The following is a 22,423-nucleotide window of genomic DNA, read 5'->3' on the forward strand; positions in this document are numbered from 1 at the left end:
TATCATCACTGGAGGCTTCGGGCCATGGATCATCACTGGAGGCTTCGGGCAATGGATCATCACTGGATGGCTTCGGGCCATGGATCATCACTGGATGCTTCGTGCCACGCACTAGAGTCCGGAGTGCGTGGAGCAGGCACAGGGCGTACCAGGCTGGAGAGACGCACTGGAGGCCGGGTGCGTGGAGCAGGCACAGGTCGTACCGGGTTGGGGAGACGCACTGGAGACCGGGTGCGCGGAGCTGGCACAGGATATACTGGGCCGTGGAGGCGCACTGGAGGTCTGGAGCGTAGAGCTGGCACACATGGATCATCACTGCAGGCTTCGGGCCATGGATCACCACTGGAGGGTTCGGCCATGGATCATCACTGGAGGCTTCGGGCAATGGATCATCACTGGATGGCTTCGGGCCATGGATCATCACTGGATGCTTCGTGCCACGCACTAGAGTCTGGAGTGCGTGGAGCAGGCACAGGGCGTACCAGGCTGGAGAGACGCACTGGAGGCCGGGTGCGTGGAGCAGGCACAGGTCGTACCGGGTTGGGGAGACGCACTGGAGACCGGGTGCGCGGAGCTGGCACAGGATATACTGGGCCGTGGAGGCGCACTGGAGGTCTGGAGCGTAGAGCTGGCACACATGGATCATCACTGCAGGCTTCGGGCCATGGATCACCACTGGAGGGTTCGGCCATGGATCATCACTGGAGGCTTCGGGCCATGGATCATCACTGGAGGCTTCGTGCCATGGATCATCACTGGATGCTTCGTGCCACGCACTAGAGTCCGGGTGCGTGGAGCAGGCACAGGGCGTACCAGGCTGGAGAGACGCACTGGAGGCCGGGTGCGTGGAGCAGGCACAGGTCGTACCGGGTTGGGGAGACACACTGGAGACCGGGTGCGCGGAGCTGGCACAGGATATACTGGGCCGTGGAGGCGCACTGGAGGTCTGGAGCGTAGAGCTGGCACACATGGATCATCACTGCAGGCTTCGGGCCATGGATCACCACTGGAGGGTTCGGCCATGGATCATCAATGGAGGCTTTGGGCCATGGATCATCACTGGAGGCTTCGTGCCATGGATCATCACTGGAGGCTTCAGGCCATGGATCATCACTGGAGGCTTCGGGCCATAGATCATCACTGGAGGCTTCGGGCCATGGATCATCACTGGATGCTTCGTGCCACGCACTAGAGTCCGGGTGCGTGGAGCAGGCACAGGGCGTACCAGGCTGGAGAGACGCACTGGAGGCCGGGTGTGTGGAGCAGGCACAGGTCGTACCGGGTTGGGGAGACGCACTGGAGACCGGGTGCGCGGAGCTGGCACAGGATATACTGGGCCGTGGAGGCGCACTGGAGGTCTGGAGCTTAGAGCTGGCACAACCCGTCCTGGCTGGATGCTCACTTTATCCCGGCAAGTGCGGGGCGCTGGCACAGGACGCACTGGGCTGTGAAGGCGCACACCAGGTCAGGGCGTGACAAAGGGTTTATTGGAATGGGAAATATATGTTAACATTGCCAAAGAAAGTGAAGTAGATAATAAACAGAAGTTCCTAAAGAATAACGGAATTTCAAATGTCATATGCTATATACAGTGTTGTAACGATGTGCAAATAGTTAAGTACAAAGGGAAAATCAATAAACATATATTTAATTTTTTAAATTTATTTAACCTTTATTTAACCAAAGTAGGCTAGTTGAGAACATGTTCTCATTTACAACTGCGACCTGGCCAAGATAAAGCCAAGCAGTGCCACACAAACATCAACACAGAGTTACACATGGAATAAACAAGCGTACAGTCAATAGCATAATAGAAAAAAAGAAAGTATATATACAGTGTGTGGAAATGGCGTGAGGAGGTAAGGCAATAAATAAGCCATAGTAGTGCAGTAATTACAATTTAGCAAATTAACACTGGAGTGATAGAATTGCAGATGATGATGTGTAAGTAGAAATTCCGGTGTGCAAAAGAACCGAAAAGTAAATTAAAACAATATGGGGATGAGTAGGTAGATTGGATGGGCTATTTTCAAATCAAATCAAATTTTATTTGTCACATACACATGGTTAGCAGATGTTAATGCGAGTGTAGCGAAATGCTTGTGCTTCTAGTTCCGACAATGCAGTAATAACCAACAAGTAATCTAACCTAAAAATTCCACAACTACTACCTTATACACACAAGTGTAAAGGGATAAAGAATATGTACATAAAGATATATGAATGAGTGATGGTACAGAACGGTATAGGCAAGATGCAGTAGATGGTATAGAGTACAGTCTATACATATGAGATGAGTAATGTAGGGTATATAAACATAAAGTGATATAGTTTAAAGTGGCTAGTGATACATGTATTACATAAAGATGGCAAGATGCAGTAGATGATATAGAGTACAGTATATACATATACATATGAGATGAGTAATGTAGGGTATGTAAACATTATATTAAGTGGCATTGTTTAAAGTGGGTAGTGATACATTTTTACATAATTTCAATCAATTCCCATTATTAAAGTGGCTGGAGTTGAGTCAGTATGTTGGCAGCGGCCACTAAATGTTAGTGGTGGCTGTTTAACAGTCTGATGGCCTTGAGATAGAAGCTGTTTTTCAGTCTCTCGGTCCCTGCTTTGATGCACCTGTACTGACCTCGCCTTCTGGATGATAGCGGGGTGAACAGGCAGTGGCTCGGGTGGTTGTTGTCCTTGATGAACTTTATGGCCTTCCTGTGACATCGGGTGGTGTAGGTGTCCTGGAGGGCAGGTAGTTTGCCCCCGGTGATGCGTTGTGCAGACCTCACTACCCTCTGGAGAGCCTTACGGTTGTGGGCGGAGCAGTTGCCATACCAGGCGGTGATACAGCCCGACAGGATGCTCTCGATTGTGAGTGCTTTTGGTGACAAGCCGAATTTCGTCAGCCTCCTTCTTCAGATGGGCTATGTACAGCTGCAGCGATCGGTTAGCTGCTCTGATAGCTGATGTTTAAAGTTAGTGAGGGAAATATAAGTCTCCAGCTTCAGCGATTTTTGCAATTCATTTCAGTCATTGGCAGCAGAGAACTGGAAGGAAAGGCGGCCAAAGGAGGTGTTGGCTTTGGGGATAACCAGTGACATATACATGTTGGAGGGCATGCCACGGGTGGGTATTGTTATCGTGACCAGTGAGCTGAGATAAGGCGGAGCTTTACCTAGCAAAGACTTATAGATGACCTGGAGTCAGTGGGTCCGGTGACGAATATGTAGCGAGTGCCAGCCGACGAGAGCATTCAGGTCGCAGTGGTGGGTGGTATATGGGGCTTTGGTGACAAAACGGATGGTACTGTGAGACTGCATCCAGTTTGCGAAGTAGAGTGTTCGAGGCTATTTTGTAAATGACATCGCCGAAGTCGAGGATCGGTAGAATAGTCAGTTTTACGAGGGTATGTTTTGCGGCGTGAGTGAAGGAGGCTTTGTTGCGAAATAGGTAGCCGATTCTAGATTTAATTTTGCATTAGAGATGTTTAAAATGAGTCTGGAAGGAGAGTTTACAGTCTAGCCAGACACCTAGTTATTTATAGTTGTCCACATATTCTAAGTCAGAATCGTCCAGAGTAGTAATGCTAGTCGGGCGGGCGGGCGGGCAGCGAACGGTTGAAAGCGTGCATTTAGTATTACTAGTGTTTAAGAGCAGTTGGAGGCCACGGAAGGAGTGTTGTATGGCATTGAAGCTCGTTTGGAGGTTCGTTAACACAGTGTCCAAAGAAGGGACAGATGTATACAGAATGGTGTCGTCTGCGGTGGATCAGGGGTGGATCAGGGAATCACCCACAGCAAGAGCGACATCATTGATATATACAGAGAAAAGAGTCGGCCCGAGAATTGAACCCTGTGGTACCCCATAGAGACTGCCAGAGGTCCGGGCAACAGGCCCTCAGAGTTCAGTGTGTCAAATATCTGAGAAGTAGTTGGTGAACCAGGCGAGGCAGTCATTAGAGAAACCAAGGCTGTTGAGTCTGCCGATAAGAATACGGTGATTGACAGAGTCAAAAGCCTTGGCCAGGTCGATGAAGAAGGCTGCACAGTACTGTCTTATATCGATGGCGGTTATGATACCGTTTAGTATCTTGAGCGTGGCTGAGGTGCACCCGTGACCAGCTAGGAAACCGCATTGCACAGTGGAGAAGTTATGGTGGGATTCGAAATGGTCAGTGATCTGTTTATTAACTTGGATTTTGAAGACTTTAGAAAGGCAGGGCAGGATGGATATAGGTCTATAAACGTTTGGGTCTAGAGTGTCACCCCGTTTGAAGAGGGGGATGACCGCGGCAGCTTTCCAATCTTTAGGGATCTCGGACGATACGAAAGAGAGGTTAAACCGACTGGTAATAGGGGATGCAACAATGGCGGCGGAAAATTTTAGAAAGAGAGCTTCCAGATTGTCTAGCCCAGCTGATTTGTACGGGTCCATATATGGGTTATATTTACAATGGTGTTTGTTCTTCACTAGTTGCCCTTTTCTTGTTGCAACAGGTCACAAATATTGCTGCTGTGATGGCACACTGTGATATTTCACCCAGTAGATATGGGAGTTTATCAAAATTGGGTGTGTTTTTCCAAATTCTTTGTGGATCTGTGTAATCTGAGAAAAAGATGTGTCTCTAACATGGTTATACATTTTGCATAAGGTTGGGAAGTGTAGCTCAGTTTCCACCTCATTTTGGTCAGTTTTTTCCTGCCAAACATGTCTGTCTCTACATCAGTGTGGTCAGTGGATTTGTGCAGCCCCTCCTCTACCTCCACAGGACTGGGAAACTACCCTGTATCAGAGGTCTCTGAGGGAGAGTTTATATTCCCAGTTTCATCTGATACAGAGGGCCAATTGTAACCTGTTTACAACTGTTATGTGATCGCTTGTAAAGAGGTTGGTAGTTGTAGATGCGCTGGGGGGAAAAAGTATGTGTTCAGGGTTGCAATATTCTAGTGACTTGACCTAAAAGGATCTCCAGAAATACTGGTCAGAAGATTCCAGTAATCAGGAGGGAATTACAAGGATATCCAGAAATTTCCATCCCTAGTTGTGTTCATTCTCTTTAATCTGGGAAGATTACTCATGAATCTTCTTGCTAGTGCTTCACATTGCATCTTTGTGTTTGTATTTAATAGTGAGAATGGACTAGAGGGCCCACATTTATTTGTCTTAATTGTTTTAATCCGTCATATTCAATAAATGCTTGTGTTGAACTACTCATGTCTTTTACTTTTTGTATGGCATCATTTACAAAAACAAAACAATTAGCGGTCTTTGCATGCACATTTGGGACTCTTAGATGTGTTTGAGTCCAGTCAGAGTAAACAGGCTATTTGCATGTCAGGTCAAGGGAAATATGATCCACGACTGCAGGCAGGGGGGCAGACACTCCTCTTGTTGGTGCTCTGGTCTGTGTCCGAAATGGCACCCTATGCAATATAAAAGGCTCTGGTCAAAGAAGAGCACTGTATAGGGAATCGGGTGCCATTTTGGACACACCTTGATCAAATCCTCAGTGTGACGTAACACAGGTGGGGCAGGGAAGGGTCGGGTAGAGCAGAGATTTGGATCAGGTCCAGCATCTGTGACAGGCACAACCACAACACACCCCAGGGGACAGGGACGCTGCATCAATACAGGTTACCCAAATGTTTTTTTTACATCACAATTTGAATTTAAACCACAGTTGAACAAAAACATCAAATGCAGGAAAATATATTGTTAATAACTTCTTATGGCTGCAGGGGCAGTATTGAGTAGCTTGGATGAAAAGGTGCCCAGAGGTGCCCAGAGTAAACTGCCTGCTCCTCAGTCCCAGTTGTTAATATATACATATTATGAGTCTATGTGGATAGAAAACACTCTGAAGTTTCTAAAACTGTTTGAATGATGTCTGTGAGTATAACAGAACTCATATGGCAGGCAAAAACCTGAGAAAAAAATCCAACCAGGAGGTGGGAATCTGAGGTTTGTAGGTTTTCAACTCATCGCCTATCGAATACACAGTGGGATATGGGTCATTTTGCACTTCCTCCGCCTTCCACTAGATGTCAACAGTCTTTAGAACCTTGTCTGATGCTTCTACTGTGAAGTGGGGCCGAAGGAGAGGGAATTGAGTAAGGTCTATCATGACCTGAACATGCGCTGACCATGCGCGTTCATGTGAGAGCGAGCTCTGTTCTATCGCATTTCTGAAGACAAAGGAATTCTCCGGTTGGAACATTATTGAAGATTGTACAGTGGGGCAAAAAAGTATTTAGTCAGCCAGCAATTGTGCAAGTTCTCCCACTTAAAAAGATGAGAGAGGCCTGTAATTTTCATCATAGGTACACTTCAACTATGACAGACAAAAATAGAAGAAAAAAATCCAGAAAATCACATTGTAGGATTTGTAATGAATTTATTTGCAAATTATGATGGAAAATAAGTATTTGGTCACCTACAAACAAGCAAGATTTCTGTCTCTCACAGACCTGTAACTTCTTCTTTAAGAGGCTCCTCTGTCCTCCACTCGTTACCTGTATTAATGGCACCTGTTTGAACTTGTTATCAGTATAAAAGACACCTGTCCACAACCTCAAACAGTCACACTCCAAACTCCACTATGGCCAAGACCAAAGAGCTGTCAAAGGACACCAGAAACAAAATTGTAGACCTGCACCAGGCTGGGAAGACTGAATCTGCAATAGGTAAGCAGCTTGGTTTGAAGAAATCACCTGTGGGAGCAATTATTAGGAAATGGAAGACATACAAGACCACTGATAATCTCCCTCGATCTGGGGCTCCACGCAAGATCTCACCCCGTGGGGTCAAAATGATCACAAGAACGGTGAGCAAAAATCCCAGAACCACATGGGGGGACCTAGTGAATGACCTGCAGAGAGCTGGGACCAAAGTAACAAAGCCTACCATCAGCAAGGGCATTGAAGATGAAACATGGCTGGATCTTTCAGCATGACAATGATCCCAAACACACCGCCCGGGCAACGAAGGAGTGGCTTCGTAAGAAGCATTTCAAGGTCCTGGAGTGGCCTAGCCAGTCTCCAGATCTCAACCCCATAGAAAATCTTTGGAGGGAGTTGAAAGTCCGTGTTGCCCAGCAACAGCCACAAAACATCACTGCTCTAGAGGATATCTACATGTTGGAATGGGCCAAAATACCAGCAACAGTGTGTGAAAACCTTGTGAAGACTTACAGAAAACGTTTGACCTCTGTCATTGCCAACAAAGGGTATATAACAAAGTATTGAGATAAACTTTTGTTATTGACCAAATACTTATTTTCCACCATAATTTGCAAATAAATTCATAAAAAATCCTACAATGTGATTTTCTGGATTTTTTTCTTCTCATTTTGTCTGTCATAGTTGAAGTGTACCTATGATGAAAATTACAGGCCTCTCATCTTTTTAAGTGGGAGAACTTGCACAATTGGTGGCTGACTAAATACTTTTTTGCCCCACTGTATGTTAAAAACATCCTCAATATTGATTCAATACATAATTTGACATGTTTCTACTGACTGTTACAAAACTTTTTGACATTTCGTCTGCTTTTAGTGAACACTCTTCGTGACTTTGGATTTGTTTACCAAACGCGCTAACAAAAGAAGCTATTTGGACATAAATGATGGACATTACCGAACAAAACAAACATTTCTTGTGGAAGTGGGAGTCCTGGGAGTGCATTCCGACAAAGATCAGCAAAGGTGTTATGAATTTTATGAATAATGACTCAATGATGTATACATTTAACGTAGAAATATAACTAATTGAATTCTACCCTGTTTTTCTATATTGATAAATAATGTTAGTATATAAGAAAGAGGTTATGTAGCATGTACATGTGAAGAGAGGAAGGTATGTGTGTGCCTAAAGAAAACAAAGTGGATCATTAAACTATGTTTGAATCGACCCGGCTATAACTCTGGGGAGTTAACTCTGGGGAGATTTCCTGTATCTGGAGGGGACTGGAACTGCCAGCTGTGTGGTAATAAACTTTGGTGAGACTCCAGGAGAAAAAGAGAGAATCCAAAGTTTAGTGTGTATGTTTGTGCGTAGGTTAAGAGAATAGTATAAAAGGAACATTTTTGTATATGCACAGCAGAGCTCTCGTAAATAAACTTTGCTGACTATTGTAGACTGGCCTCTGTCTGTTTCATTTCAATAAGAACCTTACAAATTCTTAGTAACAGACAGAATAGTTTAATTGAAGTTCAGTTTATGAACATTGAGAACAAAATTCTCTTAAAATTTGGTCCTACGAGCCTAATCTCAAGACCTGCCTCTGTCGTCCCAAGGAACTGCTGAAAACCGTGCACGGGCGGATCCAGGATCCGTAAGACAAAGACCTGATCTCTGAATTGAGGGTTTATTTCAGGCAAGTGGTGAACTGATACACGACAGAGTTGATGAGGAGATCTAACCTACATTGCTTTTCCCAGTCTATGAGACAAGGTCGGTAATCTTTAATCACGAATTTGGGGGGAATGATTTAAGATATTTTTGATTTGATGTTCTAAAAAGGCTTAGAATGAATCAATGATAGGTGCTTAATTATTCTAAACAGATTCACTAGGTTTCTACTTTGTAGTTTAACCAAAATCGATAGGAAGGAAGGAAGGCATGTCCGAAAAGACCTGAGGTAAGGTGCACTACCACAAATAAAAATAACGGAAGGAAGGGATTTTAAATAGGTGTTGTTAGATAGGACGGTCGTTTTGTACAAATAGGATAGCTGTCACGCCCTGGCCTTAGTATTCTTTGTTTTCTTTATTATTTTAGTTAGGTCAGGGTGTGACATGGGGAATGTTTGTGTTTTGTCGTTTTGGGTGGTTATATGGTAAAGGGGGTGTTGGGTTTAGTGTATGAGTTTGTGTTGAGTGAATGTTTCTAGGTATATCTATGGTTGCCTGAGTGGTTCTCAATCAGAGACAGATGTCTTTCATTTGTCTCTGATTGGGAGCCATATTTAAGGCAGCCATAGGCATCATGCATTTGTGGGTAATTATCTATGTTCTATGTTGCATGTGTGCACTAGTTCTTTCATAGCTTCACGTTCGTCTGTTTGTTGTTTTTGTTTCGTTTGTTCATCTTCAAAATAAAGAGAAGATGTATTTTCCACACGCTGCGCCTTGGTCCTGTCTCTCTCCCATTGACGATCGTGACAGAATTACCCACCAACGCGGGACCAAGCAGCGTGTCAAGCGGCAACAGGAGCAAGGCATAAAGGATTCATGGACATGGGAGGAGATATTGGATGGAAAGGGACCTTGGGCACAACCGGGAGAATATCGCCTCCCTCGTGAAGAGCTGGAGGCAGCTAAAGCCGAGAGGAGGCGATATGAGGAGGCAGCACGGAGGCAAGGCTGGAAGCCCGCGAGTAAAACCCAAACATTTCTTGGGGGGGGGGGGGCTTAAAGGGAGGGTGGCGAAGTCAGGTAGGAGACCTGCGCCTACTCCCTGTACTTACCGTGGAGAGCGAGAGTACGGGCAGACACCATGTTACGCAGTAGAGCGCATGGTGTTTCCTGTACGTGTGCATAGCCCGGTGCGGTACATACCAGCTCCTCGTATCGGCCGGGCTAGATTGAGTATTGAGCCGGATGTCATGAAGCCGGCCCAATGCATCTGGCCACCAGTGCGTCTCCTCGGCCCGGCTTACATGGCACCAGCCTTACGCATGGTGTCCCCGGTTCGCCTACATAGCCCGGTGCGGGTTATTCCACCTCCCCGCACTGGTCGGGCGAAGGGGAGCATACAACCAGGTAAGGTTGGGCAGGCTCAGTGCTCAAGGGAGCCAGTACGCCTGCACGGTCCGGTATTTCCGGCGCCACCTCCCCGCCCCAGCCCAGTTACACCAGTGCCTACACCACGCACCAGGCTTCCAGTGTGTCTCCAGAGCCCTGTTCCTCCTCCACGCACTAGCCTTATGGTGCGTGTCTCCAGCCCATTATCACCAGTGCCTACACCACGCACCAAGCCTCCTGTGTGTCCCCAGAGTCCTGTGCGTCCTGTTGCTGCTCCCCGCACTAGCCCTGAGATGCGTGTCCCCAGCCCGGTACCACCAGTGCCGGCACCACGCACTAGGCCTAATGTGCGCCTCCAGGGTCCAGTATGCCCTGTTCCTTCTCCCCGCACTAGCCTGAAGGTGCGTGTCCTTAGCCCGGTACCTCCAGTTCCGGCACCAGGCATACAGTGTGCCTCAGCCGGCCAGAGCTGCCCGTCTGCCAAGCACCGTCTGAGCTGCCCGTCTGCCAAGCACCGTCTGAGCTGCCTGTCTGCCAAGCACCGTCTGAGCTGCCCGTCTGCCAATCACCGTCTGAGCTGCCCGTCTGCCAAGCACCGTCAGAGCTGCCCGTCTGTCCCGAGCCATCAGAGCGGCCCGTCTGTCCCGAGCCGCCAGAGCCGTCCGCCAGACAGGATCAGCCAGAGCCGTCCGCCAGACAGGATCAGCCAGAGCCGTCCGCCAGACAGGATCAGCCAGAGCCGTCCGCCAGACAGGATCAGCCAGAGCCGTCCGCCAGACAGGATCAGCCAGAGCCGTCCGCCAGACAGGATCAGCCAGAGCCGCCAGCCAGCCATGAGCAGCCAGAGTCGCCAGCCAGCCATGAGCAGCCAGAGTCGCCAGCCAGCCATGAGCAGCCAGAGTCGCCAGCCAGCCATGAGCAGCCAGAGTCGCCAGCCAGCCATGAGCAGCCAGAGTCGCCAGCCAGCCAGGATCTTCCGAAGCCGCCAGTCAGCCAGGATCTTCCAGAGCCGCCAGTCAGCCAGGATCTACCAGAGACACCGAAGCGGATATTGACAATGGTGGAGTGGGTGCCACGTCCCGCACCCGAGCCGCCGCCATATTAAGGCCCACCCCGGACCCTCCCTTTATGTGTCAGGTTTTGCGGCCGGAGTCCGCACCTTTTGGGGGGGGGGGTACTGTCACGCCCTGGCCTTAGTATTCTTTGTTTTCTTTATTATTTTAGTTAGGTCAGGGTGTGACATGGGGAATGTTTGTGTTTTGTCGTTTTGGGTGGTTATATGGTAAAGGGGGTGTTGGGTTTAGTGTATGAGTTTGTGTTGAGTAAATGTTTCTAGGTATGTCTATGGTTGCCTGAGTGGTTCTCAATCAGAGACAGATGTCTTTCATTTGTCTCTGATTGGGAGCCATATTTAAGGCAGCCATAGGCATCATGCATTTGTGGGTAATTGTCTATGTTCTATGTTGCATGTGTGCACTAGTTCTTTCATAGCTTCACGTTCGTCTGTTTGTTGTTTTTGTTTCGTTTGTTCATCTTCAAAATAAAGAGAAGATGTATTTTCCACACGCTGCGCCTTGGTCCTCTCTCTCTCCCATTGACGATCGTGACAATAGCGAAAGGTTAAAGGAAGGTAATTCTATGCGAACAAGCTAACTTAACCTATTCAATACTGAAATAAAGTCCAAAAAGGAGGAGAGGGAAGCCTAATATAGCCGAGTAAGATACGAAATATTAACTTTAAAAATTCTAAGACACAACAGAAAATAGGTTATTAACTGGGACTTTAGCCCTGGGAAATAGCTTATAGTTACATTACTCATCTCATCTCATTACATCATCTCATATGTATATACTTGTCACGTTCCTGACCTGTTTTCCTTGTTTTTGTATGTGTTTAGTTGGTCAGGGCGTGAGTTGGGGTGGGCATTCTATGTTAAGTGTTTCTATGTTGGGTTAAATGTGTTGCCTGATATGGTTCTCAATTAGAGGCAGGTGTTTGACGTTTCCTCTGATTGAGAACCATATTAAGGTAGTCTGTTCTCACTGTTTCTTTGTGGGTGATTGTTCCTGTGTCTGTGTCTGTTGCACCACACGGGACTGTTTCGTTTGTTCGTTCGTTTGGCTAGTCTTACCTGTTCGTGCGTTCTTCGTGTCTATGTAAGTTCTCAAGTTCAGGTCTGTCTACGTCGTTTTGTTGTTTTGTTTCTATTCAAGTGTTCTTCGTGTGTTCGTCTTTGCTTTAATTAATAAATTCATTATGTCATCGTACAACGCTGCGTTTTGGTCCGACCCTTACTCCTTCTCCTCATCCGAGGAGGAGGAGGAATTAGACAGCCGTTACAATACTGTACTCTATACCATCTACTGCATCCTGCCTATGCCGTTCGGGCATCGCTCATCCATATGGACATATTCTTATTCATTCCTTTACACTTGTGTGTATAAGGTAATTGTTAGATTACTTGTTAGATATGGTTGGAACTACAATCACAAGCATTTCGCTGCACTCACATTAACATCTGCTAACCATGTGTATGTGACCAATACATTTTATTTGATTGGTCGTAGATGGAAGGCTAGGTTGCCCAGCAGAGATCTCTCTTGTCCTTTGAAGAATATGTCTTGTGGTAGAACGCATACGTTGTAGTACCGTCATCCTTAGGTAGAACGGATATGTTGGAGTACCCTGTCTTTCTGAAGAGATTGTCCGTCCTTTCCTAGCCCACGTTTACAGCTGCTGCTGCTAACTTGACGTCTAGGATGTATCACTTCTTTAGCGAATAAGAGTTCAAAGTTCATACCAAGTTGCCATACTATAAGCTCATGCGATATTCTGGCTGGTATAGTCGAAATTCATCCTTCCAGCATGTCGATCATCACCGCCACCTTGAAATTCGCCATTTTAAACATATGGACATCAGTCCTCACGTCACTGGGAACACAAGGTTGACTTTTCGTCAACAGGCTTTTGTAGTGGTGGAGAGAAGGGCGTGTTTCATAGTTTACAACCAATGTCTGTTCACGTGGGTGGAGCCACTGAGTTGAGCATAGTTCACTTATGAAAACAATTCTCTCATTTAGAAGCTAAAATTACATTTAAACATTTAAATTGCACAACAATTCCATATGAGTCTGATAACTACAATGTGTAGACTTTCCAAGATACAGTTTATGTCATCCTATCATCAGCAATAAAGTCTCAGACGACAACTAATCTGAAATCATATTCTTTAAGTACCAACGGATATTTTCAACTGGTTGGATTACCGAAGTATGGTTCCAATCCCCAGCCTTTTGATGTTACCATACTCTCTCTATGTTAACAAAGGGCTTTCCAAGAGCCAAATCTGTAGAGTTGAGAGAGAAAAGCGGGAAAGGTATTTATGGGGGTTAAAAACCTCACCAACATGGCAACGTCATGACACATGTCAGGTCAAGGGAAATATGATATATATACTCCAAATAAGTGCAGGCAGGGAGGCAGGGGCGCAGTCACTCCTATTGTCTTTGCTCTAGTCTCTGTCCAAAATGACACCCTATACCATATATAGGTCATTCTTTCTAGATCCTCTTTCTAGAGCTCTGATCTGAAGATCACTGACGTCATCATGATTCAACCTTGTTTTTTTTTTAGTTTGCAATTGTCTTGAAAATATCATAAATCCAGAGTCATCTATGATGACAAAGTTTGATGACAAAATTTGCCCATGAAGGACAGCTGCGCCATCTTCCTGTTCACTTGCTGCTGCATAAATTATGTAATATGCCAGGGAGATATGTATACTGCAGATAAGAAAGTAATATTAAGTGTAGGTTGTGTAGTAAGTTGTTATTATCCCATGTGCCTCACCCTAATAATTTGGTCCCTTTTCCACTCTTAATTTCGACCTACTGTGACTTGGTGGTGCACATGTAGCCTATAGCCTGTTTTAGAGAAATGTAATCATTGATTATTGGAAGAGCTTTAATTGTCTGCATATATTCCCCTTTTATGTATCCTACGGTTCTGACTTCTGAAATCTGTTGGTGTGCATTTCAAAAGAGCTGAACAAATGAATGATCAAAATCCAGAAAAGAGCCGTTAGAATCTACAACCACCTAAAAGGAAGCGATTCCTAAACCTTCCATATCAAAGCCATCACCAACAGAGAGATTAACCTAGAGAAAACTCCACTAAGCAAGCTGGTCCTGGGGCTCTGTTCACAAACACAAACAGATCCCACAGAGCCCCAGGACAGCAACACAAATAGACCAAACCAAATCATGAGATAACAAAAAGATAATTACTTGACACATTGGAAAGAATTAGCAAAAACATTTGCACACTAGAAAGCTATTTGGCCCTAAACAGAGAGTACACAGTGGCAGAATACCTGACCACTGTGACTGACCCAAACTTAATGAAAGCTTTGACTATGTACAGACTCAGTGAGCATAGCCTATTGAGAAAGGCTGCCGGAGATGGACACATGTGCACACTGCCCACAAAATGAGGTGGAAACTGAGCTGCACTTCCCAACCTTATGCAAAATGTCTAATCATGTTAGAGACACATCTTTTCCTCAGATTACACAGATCCACAAAGAATTTGGAAAAACACACCCAATTTTGATAAACTCCCATATCTACTGGGTGAAATACCACAGTGTGCTATTTGTGACCTGTTGCAACAAGAAAAGGGCAACTAGTGAAGAACAAACACCATTGTAAATATAACCCATATATGGACCCGTACAAATCAGCTGGGCTAGACAATCTGGAACCTCTCTTTTTAAAATTTTCAGACGCCATTGTTGCATCCCCTATTACCAGTCGGTTTAATCTCTCTTTCGTATCGTCCGAGATCCCTAAAGATTGGAAAGCTGCCGCGGTCATCCCCCTCTTCAAAGGGGGTGACACTCTAGACCCAAACGTTTATAGACCTATATCCATCCTGCCCTGCCTTTCTAAAGTCTTCAAAATCCAAGTTAATAAACAGATCACTGACCATTTCGAATCCCACCATAACTTCTCCACTGTGCAATGCGGTTTCCTAGCTGGTCACGGGTGCACCTCAGCCATGCTCAAGGTATTAAATGGTATCATAACCGCCATCGATATAAGACAGTACTGTGTAGTACTTCATCGACCTGGCCAAGGCTTTCGACTCTGTCAATCATCATATTCTTATCGGCAGACTCAACAGCCTTGGTTTCTCTAATGACTGCCTCGCCTGGTTCACCAACTACTTCTCAGATAGAGTTCAGTGTGTCAAATCAGAGGGCCTGTTGCCCGGACCTCTGGCAGTCTCTATGGGGTACCACAGGGTTCAATTCTCGGGCCGACTCTTTTCTCTGTATATATCAATGATGTCTCTCTTGCTGTGGGTGATTCCCTAATCCACCTCTACGCAGACGACACCATTCTGTATACATCTGTCCCTTCTTTGGACACTGTGTTAACGAACCTCCAAACGAGCTTCAATGCCATACAACACTCCTTCCGTGGCCTCCAACTGCTCTTAAACACTAGTAATACTAAATGAACGCTTTCAACCGTTCGCTGCCCGCCCGCTCGCCCGACTAGCATTACTACTCTATACGATTCTGACTTAGAACATGTGGACAACTATAAATACCTAGGTGTCTGGCTAGACTGTAAACTCTCCTTCCAGACTCATTTTAAACATCTCCAATGCAAAATTAAATCTAGAATCGGCTACCTATTTCGCAACAAAGCCTCCTTCACTCACGCCGCAAAACATACCCTCGTAAAACTGACTATTCTACCGATCCTCGACTTCGGCGATGTCATTTACAAAATAGCCTCCAACACTCTACTTCGCAAACTGGATGCAGTCTCACAGTGCCATCCGTTTTGTCACCAAAGCCCCATATACCACCCACCACTGCGACCTGAATGCTCTCGTCAGCTGGCCCTCGCTACATATTCGTCATCGGACCCACTGGCTCCAGGTCATCTATAAGTCTTTGCTAGGTAAAGCTCCGCCTTATCTCAGCTCACTGGTCACGATAACAATACCCACCCGTGGCACGCGCTCCAGCATGTATATATCACTGGTTATCCTCAAAGCCAACACCCCTTTGGCCGCCTTTCCTTCCAGTTCTCTGCTGCCAATGACTGAAACGAATTGCAAAAATCGCTGAAGTTGGAGACTTATATTTCCCTCACTAACTTTAAACATCAGCTATCAGAGCAGCTAACCGATCGCTGCAGCTGTACATAGCCCATCTGAAAATAGCCCATCCAATCTACTTACTTCAACCCCATATTGTTTTAATTTACTTTTCTGTTCTTTTGCACACCGGAATTTCTACTTACACATCATCATCTGCACATCTATCACTCCAGTGGTAATTTGCTAAATTGTAATTACTGCACTACTATGGCCTATTTATTGCCTTACCTCCTCACGCCATTTCCACACACTGTATATATACTTTCTTTTTTTTCTATTATGCTATTGACTGTATGCTTGTTTATTCCATGTGAACTATCATGCCCCGATCTTAGAATGCCTTTTTATTTCTCTATTTGGTTAGGTCAGTGTGTGATTTGGGTGGGCATTCTAGTTTTTCTATTTCTTTGTTAGCCGGGTATGGTTCCCAATTATTTCCCATTTTTCCACCTTAGTTTGTGGGATCTTGTTTTTTGTTAGCTGCCTGTGTGCACGCCAGTAGCTTCACGTTTCATTTTTGCTTGATTGTTTTTTTGCTTGATTGTTTTGTTTGAACTCTAAGCACGCTGCACCTTGGTCCCTTTATTTCAACGAACGTGACACCCTTGAATTGAATTGAGGGATTTAGGTAACAATAACAACACCTTCATTTGAACTCTATCAAAAACATAATTCAGAATATCAATGTCTGCACTTTCCATTGAAAATAACATACATTGAATTGAAATGAATTTCAATACAAACATTTCACTCTGTTACAGTGAAAATATCAGAGACTGAAAAGTTTAACCTGACCTCTCTTCCCGGTCATTTTGCGATTGTGCCTCTCCTTAGAACTGAGCAAGGTATCTATAGGCTAAATCAAATACCTGCCTTCACACCTGTGTGGCATATCACATTGACAACCACTGTAGCTACACAGAAGGACCACATGCCATGCAGATATGCTACTCAGTGTGACCTGAACCACACGTACCAATGTGATTGATGAGGATGATAGGTATTGATACTGTAGGCCTACTTGTTAAACACAGAGCTGGTTGGTGGTACTACATGCTAGCCAAAAATAATATAGTATGTTCTTGAAATCCTCAAAGAAATATAAGTTATTTATCAAATAGTATACAAGGTTTACTAAAGAGACCAAAATGTGTATGCAAAGGTTAATGAAGTGTCCTCTGACATTTGCTCAGTCTTTGTTAGCTGTATCCTCCTCACATCAATTATAGTAGTACTGGTGGCACTCATTGGATCTGATTCATTTGATTAAATCCAAGTTAATGAGGAAAACAACACAGAACCACTCATCCTCACCCACACACCTCAGTGCTCCCGTCTGTAAACTGATGCTGCCCATCCCCTCACTGGATGGACCACACCTGACATGCAAATGTAATCCATTGGTTATGACAACACTTTAGTATGATTGAAGAGAACATGCCGTGTTGTGTGGAACGTGTTAGGGATGGATATGGCCCTGAGTTATTCCTGATCAGGTCAAATGTGTCACTTATTTCAAGTATTTTTTTAATGTAAAATGCAATTTGTCAACGATTTACAACAACTACATTCAAACAAACCGATATATTTTCATCTGTAGATGCTTCAATTCTATGAAAAAATAGACGTTTATTTTTCTGGTCCTTTCCTCTTTTGGATTAACCTTGTTTGGTCAGTATCTACAAGCAGTTTACAATCTAGCGGCAGTTTTAAAGGATTTTGAGATCAACATTTAACAGTGATAGTGGTCTAGAAGATCCAGAAACTTGCTCAGCCTCCTGCGTACAGAAATACAATTTGTAGCCAATTGTAAAGTCTGTGGATGTTAGCTATTCCTAAAATACTCATATAACATCACAATAAATGTGTTAGTCATTTTAATTGAAAGGTTAACATGACTAACTTATTGATTATAAATGTGCCGTTTATAACATGATATGTTCATTATATCCACTAAATATCCACTTTTTATAATCTTATTTGTACATTTTCTATCACATAAGTATAGTTTAATATTGAAAATTATATATGACAGAAATCAGATTAAGTCAAACTAAATACCTTGTTGATGCCATACTTCATAGCAGTGACATCTAACAGGACACTCACTACCTTCATCTACCTTGTTGCCAAATCCTTCCCTCAGCGGTGTATCTTCTAAACAGCATGTAAAACAACATGTTGATTTTTAGCCTATCCAGCACGGTGTCAAAGCTATCTAGCGAGACCCTCCCTTCTCTAATTAGCTATCGAGCGGTCGCATCACTGAACATTTGCATAAAGTTGGAAACTTCTTGAACTTTAGTCAGATCTCTCTAGTCGCCAACTGTTACATTACTGACATTGTCCTCCCATTGGATATGACGGATTTCTAGTAGCTTACTAACTGAAAGTAGTGAGCATTATGAGCACCCCGTATAAGGAAGTCACTTCTTCCTGAGGGACCTCTGATTCAGGGCAGTTTCCCATCTCTGTGGAGGTAGTGGATGAGCTGTACAAACCCAGTCACCACAGCAATGATGAGAGACACAATCAAAGCCTGATGTAATCTGGATCCCAACTTCCTGTAAAGAGCTGCTTCCATTAGAATTGGGAGGTAGTTCAACACCATAGCTATAAGAATGAACAAAATAATATTATCTTCATGTTGTTTGTCCCCTCACTCTCCCCTTCCCTCTGCTCGGGGTGTTTCCGAGAACTGAGAGGCAGCAGAATGACATCACTAATAAAATCACGATGTCAGCGCTCATGGTCAGTCTAAAGTAGGGAGCAAACAAACCTATGAAAATTATGCCCAAACAGAAACTGATCACAACCAACCAGACTTAACCAGGTATTCCGACCCTGTATCTGAAGGGTTTGTACTTTAGGTAGAACACAGGTTGGACCATTGCCAGGTAGCACTCCACACAGACACAGCACTGGAACAGGGGCTGAGCAGCAATCAAGAAACCAGAGAAACATTTCACAGCAGACTAAATATAAACACATGGGAAGTAATAACTCAAAGAAAATATGTCAAACAGGCAGACAATAATTTCAGACATGGTCAGGTTGAGAGTGAAGAACTCTTGAGGCCATCGTTCCTCCTGTCAGCCACAGGACATAGACATTGGTGGGGAAACTCAGGATGAGGATGATTGCATGGAACACAACTAATAATGTCTCTCGTTGTGATGTAAGGCCGGTGTTGTTGACCACAGAGGGGAAATAAGAATCCCCCTTCAGAAGTGTTCATCACCTCTCTGGAAGCTGCTTCTGTGGATACAGATGGAGGAGTGAACGGTTGAGTCCTGGAATGCATTTCAAATGTCACCCTTTTCCCTACATAGTGCACTACTTTTGACCAGAGTCCTGTGTACTATGTACTGTAGGGCAGTGGTTCCCAAACCTATTATAGTCCCGTACCCCTTAAAACATTCGACCTCCAGCTGCATACCCCCTCTAGCACCAGGGTCAGCTCACACTTTTTTTTTTTTTTTTTTGCCATCATTGTAAGCCTGCCACAGACTGCCATACAATACATTTATTAAACATAAGAATGAGTGTGAGTTTTTGTCACAACCTGGCCTGTGGGAAGTGACAAAGAGCTCTTATAGGACCAGGGCACAAATAATAATATAATAATAATCAATAAGTTTGCTCCTTATTTAACCATCTTACATATAAAACCTTATTTGTTCATCGAAAATTGTGAATAACTCACAACAGGTTAATGAGAAGGGTGCGCTTGAAAGGATGCACATATCTCTGCAATGTTGGGTTGTATTGGAGAGAGTCTCAGTCTTAAATCATTTTCCACACAGTCTGTGGCTGTATTTAGTTTTCATGCTAGAGAGGGCCGAGAATCCACTCTCACATAGGTACGTGGTTGCAAGGGCATCAGTCTCTTAACAGCGAGATTTGCCAGGGAAGGATACTCTGAGCGCAGCCCAATCCAGAAATTTGGCAGTGGCTTCTGATTAAATTCAGTTCTCACAGAACCGCTTGTTGCAATTTCGATGAGGCTCTCTTGTTCAGATGTCGGTAAGTGGACTGGAGGTAGGGCATGAAAGGGATAACGACTCCAGTTGTTTGTGTCATCCGATTCGGGAAAAACCCTGCGTAATTGAGCACCAAACTCACTCAGGTGCTTCGATATATCACATTTGACATTGTCTGTAAGCTTGAGTTAATTTTCACACAAAAAATAATTCAATGATGGAAAGACCTGTGTGTTGTCCTTGTTAATGCAGACAGAGAAGAGCTACAACTTCTTAATCATAGCCTTAATTTTCTCCAGTACAATGAATATAGTTGTGGAGAGTCCCTGTAATCCTAGATTCAGATCATTCAGGCGAGAAAAAACATCACCCAGATAGGCCAGTCGTGCCAGTCGCCAAACTCGTCATCATGCAAGCGGTCAGACAAGTGAAACTTACGGTCAGTAAAGGAAACATTTAAGCTCGTCTCTTTATTCAAAACATTGCGTCAATACTTTGCCCTTTGATTACCAGCACAGTTATGTATGTTGTAAAAGTGTTACATGTTCGCTGCCCATATCAATGCATAGTGCAGAAAATACAAGAGAGTTCAAGGGCTTTGCTTTAACAAAGTTAATCATTTTCACTGTAGTGTCCAAAACGTCTTTCAAGCTGTCAGGCATTCCCTTGGCAGCAAGAGCCTCTCAGTGGATGATGCAGAGGAATTCAAATCAAATCAAATCAAATCAAATTTTATTAGTCACATACACATGGTTAGCAGATGTTAATGCGAGTGTAGCGAAATGCTTGTGCTTCTAGTTCCGACAATGCAGTAATAACCAACAAGTAATCTAACCTAACAATTCCACAACTACTACCTTATACACACACACAAGTGTAAAGGGATAAAGAATATGTACATAAAGATATATGAATGAGTGGTGGTACAGAACGGCATGGCAAGATGCAGTAGATGGTATAGAGTACGGTATATACATATGAGATGAGTACTGTAGGGTATGTAAACATAAAGTGGCATAGTTTAAAGTGGCTAGTGGTACATGTATTACATAAAGATGGCAAGATGCAGTAGATGATATAGAGTACAGTATATACATATGAGATGGGTAATGTAGGGTATGTAAACATTATATTAAGTGGCATTGTTTAAAGTGGCTAGTGGTACATTTTTACATAATTTCCATCAATTCCCATTTTTAAAGTGGCTGGAGTTGAGTCAGTATGTTGGCAGCGGCCGCTAAATGTTAGTGGTGGCTGTTTAACAGTCTGATGGCCTTGAGATAGAAGCTGTTTTTCAGTCTCTCGGTCCCTGCTTTGATGCACCTGTACTGACCTCGCCTTCTGGATGATAGCGGGGTGAACAGGCAGTGGCTTGGGTGGTTGTTGTCCTTGATGATCTTTATGGCCTTCCTGTGACATCGGGTGGTGTAGGTGTCCTGGAGGGCAGGTAGTTTGCCCCCGGTGATGCGTTCTGCAGACCTCACTACCCTCTGGAGAGCCTTACGGTTGTGGGCGGAGCAGTTGCCGTACCAGGCGGTGATACAGCCCGACAGGATGCTCTCGATTGTGCATCTGTAGAAGTTTGTGAGTGCTTTTGGTGACAAGCCGAATTTCTTCAGCCTCCTGAGGTTGAAGAGGCGCTGCTGCGCCTTCTTCACAACGCTGTCTGTGTGGGTGGACCAATTCAGTTTGTCCGTGATGTGTACACCGAGGAACTTAAAACTTTCCACCTTCTCCACTACTGACCCGTCGATGTGGATAGGGGGGTGCTCCCTCTGCTGTTTCCTGAAGTCCACAATCATCTCCTTTGTTTTGTTGACGTTGAGTGTGAGGTTATTTTCCTGACACCACACTCCGAGGGCCCTCACCTCCTCCCTGTAGGCCGTCTCGTCGTTGTTGGTAATCAAGCCTACCACTGTAGTGTCATCCGCAAACTTGATGATTGAGTTGGAGGCGTGCATGGCCACGCAGTCGTGGGTGAACAGGGAGTACAGGAGAGGGCTCAGAACGCACCCTTGTGGGGCCCCAGTGTTGAGGATCAGCGGGGTGGAGATGTTGTTACCTACCCTCACCACCTGGGGGCGGCCCGTCAGGAAGTCCAGGACCCAGTTGCACAGGGCGGGGTCGAGACCCAGGGTCTCGAGCTTGATGACGAGTTTGGAGGGTACTATGGTGTTAAATGCTGAGCTGTAATCGATGAACAGCATTCTCACATGGGTATTCCTCTTGTCCAGATGGGTTAGGGCAGTGTGCAGTGTGGTTGCGATTGCGTCGTCTGTGGACCTATTGGGTCGGTAAGCAAATTGGAGTGGGTCTAGGGTGTCCGGTAGGGTGGAGGTGATATGGTCCTTGACTAGTCTCTCAAAGCACTTCATGATGACGGAAGTGAGTGCTACGGGGCGGTAGTCGTTTAGCTCAGTTACCTTAGCTTTCTTGGGAACAGGAACAATGGTGGCCCTCTTGAAGCATGTGGGAACAGCAGACTGGGATAAGGATTGATTGAATATG

The sequence above is a fragment of the Salvelinus alpinus genome, chromosome 6, assembly GCF_045679555.1.
Source record: "Salvelinus alpinus chromosome 6, SLU_Salpinus.1, whole genome shotgun sequence".
NCBI lineage: Eukaryota > Metazoa > Chordata > Actinopteri > Salmoniformes > Salmonidae > Salvelinus > Salvelinus alpinus.